We start from the raw sequence: 17071 nt of genomic DNA, 5'->3' as shown, positions 1-17071 counted from the left end.
GGAATCTTCTCCGCCGGAATCTTCTCCGCCATCGTCTTCGTGTCGATCGGTCATCTCTTCGTCTAGCTCCATGTCGTTATTCCCTGCCATTTGGACGTCCTCATAATCATCGTCTTCTTCACTTACCCACCTAGTATAGCCATCTATGAAACCATTCATCAGCAGGTGCGCCTTCAAAGTACCACTATCAAAAGGGTCCAAAAGGACTCCTTCTTTGCATCTTGCACACAGACATCTAATCCTAGTCTGATTATTTGCATGCATGTCCATCACCGCGGATTGCATGTACCGCTCCACCTTCCATCCACTCACCTTCATGACCGACTGCACGGTATATAATAAGCAAAAGGGTTAATAAATAAATAATGCATGCATGCATGCTTCAAAGTCATATAAAATTTTGGCATGACCTTGCCTAAAAATAGGATGTATTGAGTTTGCTCAAAATTCACCGAGACGGAAATAAATCAACATTTCGGCAAAACATAAGCAACTCGAGGGCATGTCACACTCGCACAAATTTCTCCTTTATATATATATATATATATATATATATATATATATATATATATATATATCTCCCAAACACACATATTCTCATTCACACACATATTCCCATTCTTCAAATGAACAACTTTTTTTACTCACTTATATATCTCCCGGCCCGAGAGAGATGATCATGAGAGAGTGACTGATCGAAAGAGCACATGTGGATGGCTAAATAGCTAGCTAGATCTAGTTGTTGGGGAGGAGAGGTGAATCTAGTTATCTAACTAATGGAGAGGGAGTTATGGTGGAGGGAGGGCATTAATGGGGAGAGGAAGAGATGTAGCTAGCTAGGATCAAGAGAGATGTGAGAGAGGACATTTATGAAGGAGAGTTATGGTGGAGGGGGACATTAATGAGGAGAGAATAGAGGTAGGAGGAAGAGAGAAGAAGAGCAACAATGGTGTGGAGAGTGGAGACGGGAAAGGAGGGGGAGGTAGGTCAAAGTGGGGGAGAGGAGGGGGAGAGTGGTAGAAAGGTGGCAGCAGCCGCAACTAGCAGTGGAGCTGCATACAAGAGCGCGCTGCTGCTATTATTGTAGTAGTAGAGCTTGTTACGGAAGCGCGCTACTATTAATTGGGGTTCACTAGCAGGAGCGGTGCTGCAAAACAAAGCGCTACCGCTAAAAACATAGCAATAGCGCTGGATTATGGACAACGCTGCTACTACAACTACCATCGGTGGCCTCGTCTGATCCCCCATAGTAGTAGCGCTTTCCTAACAAGCAGCGCTACTGCTAAGCTCTTAGTAGTAGCGCTCTACTGGATCAGCACTACTGCTAATTAGCAGCAGCGTGTTATTTTTTCCAGCGCTACTACTGAGGTCCTGTGTATAGGCTTTTCCCTAGTTGTGGGGAGGAACGAGGGCTACAGGACCGCGCCATCTAGCCGGTGTCGGTGTCATCTAGGACCCTTGTAGCCAGGCTGACGGCGCCATCATTCCGCTACGGCCCTAGCATGTGCCTGGGTCACTGTTGCCATACAGAATTGTCTGGTCTGCATACCGTTGTATGACCTGATGGGACGGGGCAGTCCGTCTGGCTCGCGAACGGCGAGCCAGCCGGCTGTACTGCATCCGACCGTTGGAGAGGTGTTGGAGGGAAAGGCCGGCTATCACGCCCTAATTGTCTTGGAGAAGGATAATATTTGCCTTTGATACACCCCGGGGTAGTATCCCCGACAAAAACCTGGATTGGGCTACTTTGAACATTGAGCATAAAGATCTATGGAGATAGATCAAAGCGCTTAATAGAACTTTCAACGAAATGCACGCCTTGACAAGTTTTTGAAGGAGTTCAAAACAGATCGGCATAGAAGGACTTCTTGGCTGTGTTGTAAGGTGTGAATTAGAGAAAGACTCAAAGCCCAACCACAGCAGAAGAAAGAGAAAGGACGAAGGTCGTCCCCTATGCCTTAGTCGTAGGCTCTAAAGTATACCATGTTGTGTACCGCACGTGATGTGTGCCTTGCCATGAATCTGTCAAGGGGTACAAAGAGTGATCCAAGATCGAATCACTGAACAGCGGTCAAAGTTATCCTTAGTAACTAGTGGACTAAGGAATTTTTCTCGATTATGGAGGTGATTTAAGAGTTCATCGTCAAGACTTCCGTCGATGCAAGATTGACACTAATCCGTATTCTTATAGTGGAGCAGTCATTTGGAATAGTTCCAAATGGCGTATTTGTAGCAGCATCTATAGGATGAGATAGATATTTGTAACTCACACACGGATCTGAAGGGTCCAGACTCGTTGACTAAAACCTCTCTCACTAGCAAAACCTGATCGAACCCTAGAACTGTATGGGTGTTAGATTCATTACAATCATATAGTGACGTGAACTAGATTATTGACTCTAGTGCAAGTGGGAGACTGTTGGAAATATGCCTTAGAGTCAATAATAAACTGGTTATTATTATATTTCCTTGTTCAGGATAATGGTTTATTATCCATGCTAGAATTGTATTGATTGGAAACTCAAATACATGTGTAGATACATAGACAACACACTGTCCCTAGTGAGCCTCTAGTTGACTAGCTCATTGATCAAAGATGGTCAAGGTTTCCTGGGCATAGACAAGTGTTGTCACTTGATAATGGGATCAGATCATTAGGAGAATGATGTGATGGACAAGACCCAAACTATGAACATAGCATATGATCGTGTTAGTTTGTTGTTATTGTTTTCTACATGTCAATGTAACTATTCCTATGACCATGAGGTCATGCAACTCCCATACACCGGAGGAATACCTTGTGTGTATCAAACGTTGAATGTAACTCGGTGACTATAAAGGTGCTCTACAGGTATCTCCGGAGGTGTCTGTTGGGCTGGCATGAATCGAGACTGGGATTTGTCACTCCGTGTGACGGAGAGGTATCTCGGGGCCCACTCGGTAATACAACATCACAATAAGCCTTGCAAGCAATGCGAATAAAGAGTTAGTCACGGGATCTAGTATTACGAAACGAGTAAAGATACTTGCCGGTAACTAGATTGAACTAGATATAGAGATACCGACGATCGAATCTCGGGCAAGTAACATACCCAAAGATAAAGGGAACAACATACGGGATTAACTGAATCCTTGACTTAGAGGTTCAACCGATAGTGATATTCGTAGAACACGTATGAGCCAATATAGACATCCAGGTCCTGCTATTGGTTATTGACCAGAGAATGTCTCAGGTCATGTCTACATAGTTCTCGAACCAGTAGGGTCTGCACACTTAAGGTTCGGTGACGTTTTGGTATAGTTGAGTTATAGGTGCTGGTAACCAAAAGTTGTTCGGGATCCCGGATGAGACCCTGGACATCACGAGGAGCTCCGGAATGGTCCGGAGGTAAAGATTGATATATAGGAAGTCCTATTTTGGTCACCGGAAAAGTTTCAGGTACTTCGATAGTGTACTGAGAGTACGAGGAGGGTACGAGGGCCATCAGGAGGGGTGTCACGCCCCGAGGGGCCTCATGGGCTATGGGAGGAGACAAACCAGCCCTAGTTGGCTGGGCTAAGCCCCCAATAAGGCCCATGTGGTTTGAGAAGGAAAAACCCCGAAGGTGGAAGAGGAGGAAAGGGTTTCCAAGTGGAGAGGAGGAATTCTACTCCCAGTAGGATTGGAGTAGGACTCCTCCACCTCCAATTTCGGCCAAACCTTGAGGGATTGAGTCTGCCTCCTCCCCTCCCTCCCTCCTATATATACTAGAGGAATTAGAGGCAGCCCTAACCCTAATTGCCACGTGCTCCCTCTACTCCTATCACATTTGTTTGTCCTCTAGTCTAGTTCAGCAGTGCTTTGGCGAAGCCCTGCTGGATTAGTTCACAACCACCACCACCACGCAGCCGTGCTGGAGAACTCATCTACCTCTCCTCCCCTCTTGCTGGATCAAGAAGGTGGGGATCCTCATCAAGATGTACGTGTGCTGAACGTGGAGGTGTCGTCCGTTCGGCACTAGATCGGGATGGATCATGATGGGATCGCGGGACGAATCGTGATGAGATCATGGGACGGGCTGCTATTTGGATCGCGAAGATGTTCCACTACATCAACCGCGTTATATATGCTTCTGCTTAGCGATCTACAAGGGTATGTAGATTCACTCTCCCCTCTCGTAGATGATCATCACCATGGATATGTATTGCGTGTGCGTAGGAAAATTTTTGTTTCCCATGCAACGTTCCCCTACAAGATCGTGACCCGGCGTGATGTCCACACTCACCATCATGTATCTCATTGAGAATATCTCGCCCTTCTTCTGACAAAACACAGCGCTGAAAACCCCCACAGGTACCTCTCTTGTGCAACTCGCCTTTGTGTATGACCATTGACTTGCATCGCCCCACAATTTCCCTAGCAAAAACTTAATCATCTCGCAACTCGCCTCGAGCTAGATAAGCCATGTAAGGTACCTTCCAGTCAGGAATCGTCCGGAGAGCCGCCACCAATTGTGACTCTGAGTCATGAACCGCTATGTCTTCTTTAGAAAGAAACTTCATAGAAGGATTATGTAAGACATCCAAGAACACATTGGTTGGAACGGGCTTACGTTGTGATCCGAGTCGGGATAGAGCATCATCCGCCTCGTTCTGTCGACGATCAATATGATCAACTTGGTAGCCATGGAAATAACCCTCCACCTCGGTTACCGTGCACCTATAAGCCACCTTCGATGGATCTTTGGAATCCTAGGTTCCTGACACTAGCCAAGCCACCAAATATGAGTCGCCTAAGAAGCTGATGCGGCTCAAGTTCATATCCTTAGCTATGCTGAGCCCATGGAGCAACACCTTGTACTCAGCTGCATTGTTTGTGCAAGGAAACATGAGTCACAGAACATAGCAAAACTTGTCACCTCTTGGGGAGGATAACACCACTCCAGCTCCTGGGCCTTCCAACAGCCTAGAGCCATCAAAATGAATAGTCCAATATGTGTTATTAGGCCTATCTTCCAAAGTCTACAACTCGGTCCAATCATTGATGAAGTCTACCATAGCCTGTGACTTGATGGGTGTGCGAGGCATATACTTCACATGATGAGGACCAATCTCTATTGCCCATTTGGCAATCCTCCCAGTGGCTTCTCGGTTCTGTATAATGTCTCCGATAGGCGCAGAACTGACGTGATTGGGTGCTCCAGGAAGTAGTGCTTCAACTTCCGTCTTGCCTTGAAAATCCCAAAGACCAGTTACTGCCAATGCGGATATCGCTGTGTGGACACGGTCAATACTTCATTGATGAAATACAATGGCCACTGAACAGGATATTCTTTGCCTTCGTGGTGATCCCGGGACGCCTGGAGACGAAATTCATGCATCACAAAATAGTTTTCCCAAGAGTGAGTAGACTGGGCATCAAGAGTACTATGCTTAGGGCAAGGTCCCTTGAGCAGCTCTTCATAATTGTGTGGCTTCCTTCTGCTAAAGCCCCGGTCCTGAAAGCCGCCCTGACTCATGTTCTGATGCTGGTTCCGGGGTATGACATTGGTGTTAGCAACAAAATCAAAAGCGCGATCTTGTTGCCTTCTTTTTCCTTGACCTCCCTGATTGTTATTGCACCCAGGAGTTTGGAAATGACACTTAACCCCGTCTCCCCTTTTAACCTCAGTAGACATTTCGTCATCAGAGCCGGCATCCTTCGCACCGTCCGACTCAGCATACCTGGTAAGGGTGTCCATCAACTGGCCCATATCCTGCACCTTTCGCTTGAGGAGGCCAAGCTTCAACACTAGGGCTAAATATGGCAGTTCTTCACCAAGATCAACACGACCTGAGTCGTCATGACCCACAGGTGTAGGGGATCTATCGTAGTCCTTTCGATAAGTAAGAGTGTCGAACCCAACGAGGAGCAGAAGGATCTGACAAGTGGTTTTTAGCAAGGTATTCTGTGCAAGCACTGAAATTATCGGTAACACAAAGTTGTGTGGTAAGATGATCCGTAGGAAGTAGCAAGTAACAATAGTAACAACGGTGTAGCAAAGTGGATCAATCCATTTTGTATCAAGGGACAAGCCTGGACAAACTCTTATAGGAGGTAAAGCACTCCCGAGGACACATGGGAATTTCTGTCAAGCTAGTTTTCATCATGTTCATATGATTCGCGTTCGCTACTTTGATAGTTTGATATGTGGGTGGACCGGTGCTTGGGTGCCGCCCTTACTTGGACAAACATCCCACTTATGATTAACCCCTCTCTCAAGCATCCGGAACTACGAAATAAGAATTAAGACCAAGTCTAACCATATCATTAAACTAGTGGATCCAAATCAGCCCCTTACGAAGCAATGCATAAACTAGGGTTTAAGCTTCTGTCACTCTAGCAACCCATCATCTACTTACTACTTCCCAATGCCTTCCTCTAGGCCCAAAAAATGGTGAAGTGTTATCTAGTCGATGTTCACATAACACCACTAGAGGAAAAACAACATACAACGCATCAAAATATCGAACGAATACCAAATTCACATGACTACTTATAGCATGACTTATCCCATGTCCTCAGGAACAAAAGTAACTACTCACAAAGCATAATTATGTTCATGACCATAGAGGTATTGAATAGCATCAAGGATCTAAACATATAATCTTCCATCGAGTAATCCAACTAGCATCAACTACAAAGAGTAATTAACACTACTAGCAACCTTACAAGTACCAATCGAAGTCGCGAGACGAAGATTGGTTTCAAGAGATGAACTAGTGTTTGGAGATGAGATGGTGCTGATGAAGATGTTGATGGTGATGAGTCGCCTCCGATGAGAGGAGTCTTGGTGATGACGATGGCGACAATTTCCCCCTCCGGGAGGGAAGTTTCCCTGGCACGACGACCCTGCCGGAGCTCTAGATTGGTTCAGCTCAAGTTCCGCCTCGTGGCGGCGGCAATTCCTCCCGAAAGCCTCCTCTTGATTTTTTTCTGGAACGAAACCGTCCTTATAGCAAAAGAGGGGAGCCAGAGGGCCAACAGGGAGCCCAGAAACCCCTAGGCGCGGACAGGGGGGTAGGTCGCGCCTAGCAGGCTTGTGGCCTCCTGGTGGCTCCCCTCTAGTACTTCTTCCGCCCGGTATTTTTTATAAATTCCAAAATAATTCCTCGTTGATTTTCACGGCTTTTGGAGTTGCGCAGAATAGGTATCTAAAACTTGCTCCTTTTTCAGGCCAGAATTCCAGCTGCCGGCATTCTCCCTTTTCATGTAAACCTTGTAAAATAAGAGATAAAAGGCATAAGTATTGTACCGTGAAGTGTAATAATAGCCCATAAAGAGATAAATATCAACATAAAAGCATGATGCAAAATGGACGTATCAACTCCCCCAAAAGTAGAATTTGCTTGTCCTCAAGCGGAAACCGAGTTCAATAAATATGCCCACACGTTTAGAGAGAGAGGTGTCGACAAAACAACATACGGACATGCACGCATCATGATCATAATTAGAACAACAATATCATCATATCATCTCTTATGCTAAAGTGATAATTCCTTCACAAAGTAAAGTATGGATCAAGAACCTTATTGAGAATTAACAAACAATATCCTTTAGTCATTGAAGCAATTGTAATTTATCATAACATCGGAAAGAGTCAAATAAGAGCTTGTAAAGCAAATCCACATACTCAATCATCCATTCTTGCTACAACTCACGTGGTACTTATGAGATCAAAGTTTCAGTCGGACACAGAGAAAGATAGGGGCTTATCGTTTCGCCTCCCAACTATTTACCTCAAGGGTAATGTTAACAATAATAATTCATGAATACTTACTTCCAAGTTGACATATGAATATAGATCTTTCCCTAGCATATGACATTAGCCAAGATAAAGGCGAAGTAAGGAGTAGGTGTAGATCACCATGACTCTTTCAAGGGCAAAAAGTAAAGGTACAAGATAGGCCCTTCGCAGAGGGAAGCAGAGGTTGTCATGCACTTTTGAGGTTTGGATGTGTGTCCTCTTAGTGTGAAGGAACGTCACTTTACATTGCCTCCTGTGATAAAGAACATTATTATGCTGTCTGTCGCTTTTATGTCTTCCTCGTCATAGGTTCGTACAAAGCTTATTTTCTACACACTAATAGATCATACATATTTAGGGAGCAATTCTTATTGCTTGCACCAATGGCAACTTACTTGAGGGATCTTATTCAATCCATAGGTAGGTATGGTGGACTCTCGTGGCAAAACTGGGTTGAAGGTTTATGGATGCACAATTAGTATCTCTACTTGGTGCGGAAGTTTTGGCTGATATGGGGTGGAAGCAAGCGTCACATGCTAAGGGATCTCTAGTCATATAACATTGTTCGGAACCAAGCAAACATAATTCATTATGTTGTCTTCCTTGTCCAACATCTACTTCTAAGCATGTAATAGTTTAATGAGTGTGCACAATCATAGATGGTGTCCAAGATGATATATTTATTTGTGAACCTCTCCTTCTTTATCACTTCCTATTAACTGCAACAACGACCAAGGTCTACGTTTGTCCACCCATAACAAGTTTCAGTCAACATTCTTTTTATATGTGGAGCCATCACTTCCCATAAGATCATTACATGATCTTTCATGCTTTTGTTCTTTTATCATTCTTTTCTTCCAGATCATGGCATGAAGCAAGGCCCTTAACTAAAACACTCTTTATTATATGACTCAGAACTCGAATACATCGGGGGTGACCCAAAGAAAAACTCAAGCCTAAAACACTAAGAACTTTATTCTACTAGAGAAAGATAAAACCAAAAAGGATCGAACTAAGAAAAGGTAAAGGCAAAAGATGTGATGGTGATACGATACCGGGGCAACTCCCCCAAGCTTGGCACAAGCCAAGGGGATTTTCCATACCCATGCTTAGTTGTCTTCCTTTGGAGGTAATGGTGGTGGAGTTGTTTTGTCTTTTGATTTCAATAGGGCCATCATTCTTTGATTCATACCTTGGAGCTTTGTGATATGTTTTTCCAGCAAAACAACTTCACGAGTGAGATAAGTATTACGAAGACGAGTTATTTCACATAACCTCAAGAGCTCGATCAAGGATGGAGGCAAAACGTGGAGGTAGGGTTGAAGAAAATCCTCTTCCTCAGCTTCTTCCTTGTTGAGCACATATTGCCCTTCATCTAACGCCGGATTCTTCTCCTTACTTTTGCCCTTAGTTACTTCAGGTAGCCTTTCCTTGGCCTCCCTGGCCAACATTCTTTTCAGAGCAGCATTTACTTCTTCATAGACTTGAGGGAGATCGTTCTCCCCTACAGATTCCCGAGACGACATCTAGCTCTAAATCTGTGGCACAAACAGGCTCGAAACGAAAACAGAGGAAATTTGGGTGATACGAGGGTCAGACCTTTCGGGAGAATATATAATGATTTTTTTCCGAACAGAAGGAGTACTCCGCAAGAAAACGGAGTCCGGAAGGCACACGAGGTGGTCACATGCCCCCAGGCGCGGCCAGGGGGTGGCGTGCACCTGGCAGGCTTGTCGCCTCCTCGTGCGCTTTCCGGACTTCTTTAAAATTTTCTATTTTTCTAAAATTCCAAAACAGAGAAAAATTCCTACTGCAAAAGTTTTGGAGTCGGTTTACTTACCGAATCACATACCTCTTGTCGGGACCCCGATCCTGAGTCATAAGAACCTAATCTGTAACACATCACATCACTTTGCGGCCTCACGCACGGTAAACTCCACAGCTGCCACCGTACCTTGGACGGGACCATTTGCGTATTTTGGCTCACGTATATGAATATGTTGCTAGCGTTCAAACGACAAAGAACCTGTGTCGACATGACCAGTTATAAACCCAGGCGGTACATCCGTACAGGGACACGATACATAACCTAGCAAAGCAGGTGTCGATCAACAACGTGTGTAGACCAGTCGTAGCAAGCTACAAGGACTCCATTACACCGCGTGACATTTCACCGAGGGGACAAACACAACAGCAAAGAAGGACAATCAATGTGTCTAGAGCAATAGCAAGCTACCAAGGCTCGATAGAAGCACAAAGAGGCATTTCCCTGTAAAGAGTACTACTAAAGGCACACAACTAGGTGTCGAATCCCACACATATAATGCATTTCATAACATACACACAATATGCACTATATGCGTAGATACAACATGGCATCAACATAACTCTATGACTCAAGATTTTATTAAAGGCTCATAGGACTCAATATAGTATGATATTACAAACAGGGGTCTCGTGACCCGTCACTCAGGTCATACAAACATCAAGCAGAAGCACAACATGTCTGGGTACAAACATCTACTAAAAGTGGCTGGAAGAGCTTGAAAAGCTACTACGACCCTACCAAAGGAGCCTGACCTCTGTCTGGGATTCCCAAGCTATTCCGGTCAACGTCGAACACATCGTGTAGAACCTTTAAAGAGACTAAATCTTCTCTGCAAAACATAAATAAAGAAACCGTGAGTACAAAGGTACTCAACAAGACTTACATCAGAACTATCTACATATGCATCATGTACCAATGAAAGGGTTGTGGGGTTTGATTGCAGCAAGCCAACTTTAACTCATGGCTAACATGTACTACAAATACAAGTTTTTTTCTTTGAGGTGGGATAGCACACACGAGTCCACATATTCACCAATTCAATACACCATTATGGATCCACTATCGTCTCCCTACGAGAAGGCCTTACATAGCACACACACTTATTTTGCATGTTTTAGAGTATCCATTTAAATTGTCTATGTACCACGTAATGCTTCCAAGTAGTCCATATCCGAGGACGCGGCTATTTGAACAGATTGATTTACCCTACAGGGGTATACTTCTTCACACATGCTCTCACCACTTAGCACCATATGCACGTCATGCATCTCGGCAACCTTAGAGCGGAAGCACTGGCGTGGGTGTCAGCCACGATCGTTAACCACACAAGACCCTAGTCTAGGTTTATCGCCTATTTGAGACTGAACCGGCAAGGAAGTCCGGCCGAGGTTTCCTCTACGGCCCTAAACGATGTGTGCAGGGTTGCCAAGCCCACCATCCGGGTGCCACTGTGTATCTACCGCAGAGAACCCTACCCCGTCGGGCAGAGCTAAACACGGCCACCAACACTTTTCCTACAAACACCAGAAACTAATTGCAACTCCTGGACAGAGATCTAGGCAATTAATAAGCCGAACGGGGTCATATTTCAGGGCCCAATGCATGGTAGTATGTTGTCTTCGATAACGTACACAGAACTCAGTTCTTAATGACGGTCCCAATGAGACAACCCACCATGTACTCCTACATGGCCTCTCATCGCTACCTTTACCAAATCGGATTCACACTTTTACTCTCACACTATAGGACATGAACACAACCATTTCGATTCATCATCCAGATGGATCAGACCCGACACGACTCTAAGCATAGCAGGTATTGCAACAAGCATGGATGAGTAAGCACAACAAGGCTCGAGCAGTTGCTACTCGTGCTAAGTGGTTTCAACTCTTTACTGTGACAAAATCAGGTCATGCAGAGGAATGGGTTCAACTACCGGTAACATGTACAGTTGAATCGTGTTTGTCCTAATGCAGTAAAAGAGAGCAGGAGCGAGAGAGTGGATTATATCAATATGCTCAAGGGGGTTTGCTTTCCTGACACGTCTGAAGATAGCAATGAGTCTTCATCAATGTCAATGATCACATCATTAGAACCATCGTCTACCGAGAGGGAACAGTACCGACAAACAGGAAAGAACAACAATTACTTCACGGAAATGCAACACTATGATGCATGATCAAGAAATGGGAATGAAATGTGGCAGGGCCAATATAGCTACCATTTCTTAGGTTGAAGCTTGATTTGGATCAGGATTCAAATACCACTTCAAGCAAGGTATTTTCGGGATACCCTTTTAATTGATTCGACCTGATGCTCAGGTATCACTTGTTTTATCATGCATGAAGATGGCAATTTGAGGTACTCGTTTTCCTAGCTCAATGTTTGATCATAGTAATTGAAGTGGAATTCAAATAGGAATCAAATTCCAACTCCAAACTATTTATTAAATTTATCCTATTCATCATTTTTCCTATTTGGTGTTGTTAACTTTCTCAAACGAGCATGAAAATGCCATAATCAGATTCTTTGGATTTTTTTGATCATTCTTCATATATAAATTATTTTCATTGGGCTTACAAATTATTTTCTATGATTTTTAGAAGTTTTAGGCATTTTCTGGATTTATAATAATACAGAATTAGTATTTACTGCGTCAGCACTGCGTGATCATTCCGTCATCAGGTCAACTGGCCTGGGTCAGGTCAAACCTGACACCCAAGGCCCACAGGTCAGTGACATAGGGCTAATCCCCGGTCAAACCCGAGGCTAATCAAGCTTTGACCCCATGTGGGGCCCGCTGTCAGCGTCTCTGGGAGGGGGGTTTGTGGTTAATGGCTGGCCACGTCGGCCCCCACTGGAAGGTGCTCCCCGGCGACTGAGCCGCGGTGGAGGGCTCGCCGGAGTTGTGCTAAAACGCGCTATGATACGTCTCCAACGTATCTATAATTTTTGATGGTTCCATGCTATTATCTTGTCAACTATGGATATTTTATATGCATGAATATGCTATTTTATATTTTTTTTGGGACTAACCTATTAACTCCGTGCCAAGTGCCAGTTTCTGTTTTTTCCTTTTTTTGGCCCATTTTCAGGCGGAGTCCAAATGGAATGAAACTTTACGATGATTTTTTTTGGACCAAAAGAGACCCCCGAAGCTTTGGAAGAAGGCCAGAAGAGCCACGAGGGAGTCACGAGCCCTGACGCTGCCACCACCCCCCTAGGTGGCACAGGGCAGGCTTGTGACCTCCTCGTGGGCCCAACCGACGTAATTCCACCGCCATAAATTCCAATTAATTCAGAAACCTCCAAAAAGAAACCTAGATCAGGAGTTCCACCGTCGCAAGCCTCTGTAGCCACCAAAATCCAATCTGGAGTCCGTTCTGGCACACTGCTGGAGGGGGAATCCATCTCCGATGGCCATCTTCATCATCCCGGCGATCTCCATAACGAGGAGGGAGTAGTTCTCACTCGATGCTGAGGGTATGTACTAGTAGCTATGTGTTTGATCTCTCTCTCTCTCTCGTGTTCTTGAGATGTCTTGATCTCGGTGTACCATGGGCTTTGCTACTATAGTTGGATCTTATGATGTTCTTCCCCCTCTCCTTCTTGTAATGAATTGAGTTTCCCCTTTGGAGTTATCTTATCGGATGAGTCTTTGAGAACACTTGATGTATGTCTTGCACGTGTCTATCTACTGTGATCAACTTGCGGGTTTGTGAAAATTGGGAACCTATGCATATGGGTTGGCACACGTGGATTCATGTGAGTACTTGATGTATGTTTTGGTGATCAACTTGCAGGTTCGTGACATTGGGAACCTATGCACAGGGGTTGGCACACGTTTTGACTCTCCAGTAGAAACTTTGGGGCACTCTTTGAAGTTCTATCTGTTGCTTGAACAGATAATTCTGAGATTATGTGATGCATATAGTATAATCATACCCACGGATACTTGAGGTGACAATGGAGTATCTAGGTGACATTATGGTCTTGGTTGATATGTATCTTAAGGTGTTATGCTAGTACAAAATCAATGATGGATCGAACGGAAATAATAGCTTCGTTTATTTTACTATGGACTCTTGATTAGATCGATCAGAAAGAATAACTTTGTGGTGGTTTCGTACCCGACAATAATCTCTTCGTTTGTTCCCCGCTATTAGTAACTTTGGAGTGACTCTTTGTTGCATGTTGAGGGCTAGTTATATGATCCAATTATGTTATCATTGTTGAGAGAACTTCGCTAGTGAAAGTATGAACCTGTAGCGACCCGACTCAAGACGAGTCAAGCCTCTGGTGTTTCCGTACCATCCCAAGATCATGCTGGTACACACACAGTACATAATGTATATATTCAAGAGTTCAATCACACAGCTTTATTAATCGAAATCTCATAAAGAGTACTTTATTACAATAAAGGATTACAATAAAGTGGCTGAAGGCCAACTCATGAGATTATCTAACGAAGACTTAAGCGGAAATCGTAGCCTCACTCCATCCGACTCCAAGGGCATGTCGCTGAGCGTAGATCGTAGCCTCACTCCTGGTTGGAAAAGTACTCTGCAACATGATACGTTGCAGCCGTGTAGGTCAGCATATTGAATATGCCGGCAAGTCATCAAAGAGAGGGGGTAAAATAATAATCAACTATCTCTACATGCATATTTGGCTGGTGGGGCTGAGTTTTGCATAAAGCCACTTTTATCCTACAACAAGAGGGGTTGAAAGTAAAATATTACTACAATGTTTGTAGTTAACGAGATGGTTCCGCCAACCAGTTCTCGTACCCGAATAGTTGTTAACACCCACATCATTGTTAAGTTGTGTCGAGAGTTCAGGGGAAATTCAATGCCTTCGGCTCAAGTTGTCCATGACCGTGGACACGGCTAATCGATTAGGTTGGGCACTCTGCAGAGTTTTGCACACGTTCCCCACAAAATTTGATTGCCTCCGGGTTTGTCCTCGCACTTCAGGGTGTTTGAAGACCGGATGATCAAAACATGGTCTTTCAACGGGTCCCTCTGAATCCCTGTCGGTGCCCATCCATTCCTACCGTTCTTCTAAATCTGCTAGCACCGCCTGTACAGAGTCGCCGCGTTGTCCAACCAAGCCAGAGCCCATAATGACTTGTGGCTGTGCAGGTAAGCCTTGAGTCGTGAAGTCTCCGTCCGTCTCTTCGAGCCTGGGTGAAGCTTTCCGCAGGATGACATGGCCTCTCCAGCATCCCGGGCATCCACTGGGTTCTCCAGGGAGCCGATCAACCGTTCTTCACCCAGAGTTGCATTGCGTCCGAGGTCTTGAAAATCTTGTCTTAGTCCGGTCTTGATTATTATATCAACCTCGCATCACTCGTGATATACACTCAACCGATAACCCGTCTACTCAAGCATAGCATTAAGAAATTGTCGTCCCGGGGCCAAGTATCGGGGTTGTTGTGTGCCTACCACATGATACTACAACTTATACTAAAGTTTCCAAGTACCTAGGCAGCACGCAATTGGGCAAAGAAAGGTGATCTACCATGCATGGAAAACATAGGTAAAATATCATGATCAAAATGACTTGCCTTGATGATAGTTGTCCTTCTCGAGCGCTTCTAAGTAACACGCTTCGCACTCCCGATGATCTACTGATACAAACACAAAGCACACCATAAGCACTTCAATCATGCCACAAGTAAAAATAACATTACAAGTAATGATTTGCGAAAGCCTAAGCAAAATAATTTATCACGCGCCGGTATGGGAGAAACTTGTTTCTGTTGAAAACACCAGTACAAATACTTTAAAAATTCTGAAACTTCTACCACAGTAATATTTTATCACTATAAAGCAGTAGCAAAAAGAATGAACTCAAAATTATTTTTTAAACTCCTGGAATAGGCAAAACAAGGTTTAAACTAAATCTGCTCTAACGTATATTTGAAAATTTCAAACATAGACAAATTATATGTTTTTAAAAACTACAGAAACTTTGTGAGCTACTGGAAAAAGAATCAATGTCATTGGGCTTCGGGATAAAAAGTTGTGGCTAAAACAAAACAGAAACTTTCTGTTTTTGTAATATAGACAGAAAAATATAAGGCTAATTAGTACTAAAAGAGGGTACACGTGGCCTGTTGCTATTGGCTGCGGAGGGTGTTTGTTGGAACGTTTTGAGCAAACGGCCTAGCTCTAACCGAGGCTACTGGCTAATATTATAAGTGGAAATAAACCGCTGGTTTACTGAACTAAACCGAAAGGGTACTAAAGATCTAATCTACACCCTATAGCTAAGATCCAACGGTTACAAAAAGAAAAAGAAAAACAAACAGAGGGGAGGGAAGAACTACCGTGCTGGGGTAGTACTCCGGTGGGGGCGTCGCCGACGAGGGGGGGAGCTCCGGGGCGTTGGAGGGGATGGGCGGCGGCGGCGGGGCAGTCCTCCTCCTCAGGGAGGCGCTCGGGGGGCGGAGAGGGGCTCGGGGGGGGGGGGGGGGCTCCCAGGGCGGGGTAGACATGGTGCAGTGCTGCTGCCGGCGAGCGGGCTTGGGCGGCGAGGGGACGGGGAGGGGTGGCGGCGAGGGTGGGAACGGGGTCGGCCGGGGGTGGGCTCTATATATAGGCCAGGGGAGGGAGAACTAAGGAAGGAGGAGGGAGTAGAATCGGGGAAGGATCCCTGGTTCTCGGGAGCAGCTCGGTCTGGGGCTTGGTTTTCGTAGGAGGAAGAAGAAGGCCGACGTGGTGCTAGCCTCGGGGAGGTGGGGCCCTTCGGGCAGTGGGGGAGAGTGGGGGAAGAGAGGCTCGGTCGGCCGGCCCGTAGGGGATTTGTTTCCCTGGCGCTGGGGATCGGCCCACGGCCTATAGTGCGCTGGGGCGGCGGCTAAAAGGAAAAAAAACCTTCCCTAATATCTAACTTTTTCCGAGACATAAAATAAAAACGAATAAAAAGGAAATAAATCAAAATATTAATATAGGGTATTATATACCAAAAAAATCAGAAAAAAAATCTCTACCCGAATAACATTTTTCCAAAGCAAAAATAAAAACTTAAAAAAATGTTGTTTCAGAAATTCCCAATTTTCTTTATTTCTTTTTGCAATTATTTTTGCAAAAGAACTTTGGGTTTCCGTGGCTCAAATATTTCAGAAATTTGCCCGCACTTTGGAGGGTCATTTTCGTCCGCTCTCTCTCTCTTGCGTGCAAGAGAGTTTTCTCCGGGCATTTCTCGCGCGAGGAAAAATGAAAATGCAAATCAAAAAGACAAAAGAAATTCACGAGCTAAATTATTTCAATCACTTATGCATAGATGCTTAGCTACAATGTAAAACATTCCCAATTAGGAAAATCGGGATGTTACTAACCTACCCACCTTAAGATGAATCTCGCCCTCGAGATTCGGGTTGGCTAGAAAACAGGTGCGGGTGGTCTCGACGAAGATCCTCTTCTCGTTCCCAGGTGGCTTCTTCCTCGGTGTGGTGGCTCCACAACACCTT

The sequence above is a fragment of the Hordeum vulgare genome, chromosome 4H, assembly GCF_904849725.1.
Source record: "Hordeum vulgare subsp. vulgare chromosome 4H, MorexV3_pseudomolecules_assembly, whole genome shotgun sequence".
Classification (NCBI taxonomy): Eukaryota; Viridiplantae; Streptophyta; class Magnoliopsida; order Poales; family Poaceae; genus Hordeum; species Hordeum vulgare.
The sequence above is the reverse complement of the archived record's forward strand: the minus strand, read 5'-3'. Positions refer to the sequence as shown.